At 53.4% G+C, this 1,668-nt stretch overlaps 1 pseudogene; it reads left to right on the top strand.

Moving 5' to 3' along the window:
• The first annotated feature begins 363 nt into the window (after positions 1–363).
• LOC125536954 lies at positions 364–841 on the top strand (annotated as a pseudogene).
• The last annotated feature ends 827 nt before the right edge of the window (positions 842–1,668 follow it).

The raw sequence follows: 1,668 nt of genomic DNA, 5'->3' as shown, positions 1-1,668 counted from the left end.
TTTTACAGAAAACACCCTGACTTTACTGATAATCGACCCGCAATCCTATTGTCCAGTCAGCAAAGGGAACCAAACGAATTTCCTCTAGAGGAGAAGGGAATGGAACAAATTTCTTCTGAGGAGAAAGGAAAGGAACAAAATTTCCTCTGTAATGGGCAAGAGGAAGCAAAGAAAAGGAAACGGAATGAGGAGGAATAAACTCCCAAGTGAGAAAGGAGAGAAGAAAAAGGAACGGAAGAAACCCAACCCATCGATCTCCCTAAGATAGAGTGGTCGTAGTTGCCTTGGCGAGAGGAAGAGAGGGGGGCCACCGGCCCAAGAGCTGCGGTCAGGAACGAGGACGAGTCCAGTAGCTACAAGGAGATGACCGTGTCGCTCCTGACCGGCACGGGGCAGTTCAACATCAGCGACCTCGTGTCGGCGCTGTCGTGGCTAGACCTGCAGGGAGTGCAGGCCAAGCTGCGCCGGGTGCACCGCCAGTTCGACGTGCTCATCACAAAGCTGCTGGTGGAGCACCCGGCAATGGCCGAGGAGCACGCCTGGGAGGAGGGCCGGCTGGACTTCGTGGACAGGCTCCGGTTGGTGGCCTGGAGCAGGCCGGGGCGAGGCGGTCAACTGGAGCCGCGAGCAGAGGCGAAGCGAGGGTGAGCGGCGCGTGATTGGCCGGACCTATGGGGGGGACATGCCGCTGGTGGCGGAGGCTGTGTGCGGGGCCGTCCGAATCGGGTCGGAGAAGAGGCTGCTGGCCGGATCCGGAGCGGCCCGACGACTGGGGCGGGATGGCCAGATCAGACCCACGACAGAGGAGCTTCCATGGCGTCTCTGGGTTCCTTGTCGATAAAGGGTACTGCCCTGGCTCTGGTCAGCCACCACGGTCGCGCGCACTCCAGGAGAGTGAAGTGCACCATCGGCGCAACACATGTAGAAGAGGAGGAGGAGCAGCAATGGGTGATACTTTGATAGTGGCTGGAGAAGAGGAGGAGCAGCGTTGAGTGAGAAGGAGGAGTGGCGATGTGGATAAGGCACGCAGATCGGCAGATGCATGAGAAGGAGTGGCGCTGGCCGGTCGGTGCTTTTTTTCTTTAATGAAACCAAATGGAATTGGTCTTGTACCGGCTAGAAGGATGCATGCGTGCGATTTTTTTTTCAAAACTATGACGTATTTTATAGCAAATTCGGAAACTATAGCAAAGAGTAGAGAAAAATCAAAAGTAGCACCCCATCGGCCACGTGTGGATCGAAAAGGGTGTTTTCGGCCTCCCTTTAGAGGAAATGGACTTTTCGGCCTTGCCTTGGCCGAAAAGGTGCGTACCTGGACCGAAAAGACCTTTTTGGTCAGGAGTAGGCTGAAAAGTTCTTTTTGGTCAGGAGTAGGCCAAAAAGTCCTTTTTGGTCAGCAGTAGACCGAAAAGTCCCTTGGGCCCACTTTTTCACGTTAATGGTTGACCGAAGTTGCATGGCTCCACTCTTCGGCTTACGTTAGACCGAAGTGATTTTTTTATTTTGGTATATAAATATTGTGCAACCATTGTCCATCTTAGACACTGAAATATATATTTTCGCGTAACCCTTTCCCCTTAATATTTTTCCGTCAACTCTTTTTCGCCATCCGTTTCCCGCCAACCACTTCCCGCCATATGTTCCTGCCACCCGTTTCCCGCCATATAT

The sequence above is a fragment of the Triticum urartu genome, chromosome 2, assembly GCF_003073215.2.
Source record: "Triticum urartu cultivar G1812 chromosome 2, Tu2.1, whole genome shotgun sequence".
Taxonomy (NCBI): domain Eukaryota; kingdom Viridiplantae; phylum Streptophyta; class Magnoliopsida; order Poales; family Poaceae; genus Triticum; species Triticum urartu.
Note: the sequence above shows the minus strand (reverse complement) of the source record. Positions and strands in the feature narration are given on the sequence as shown.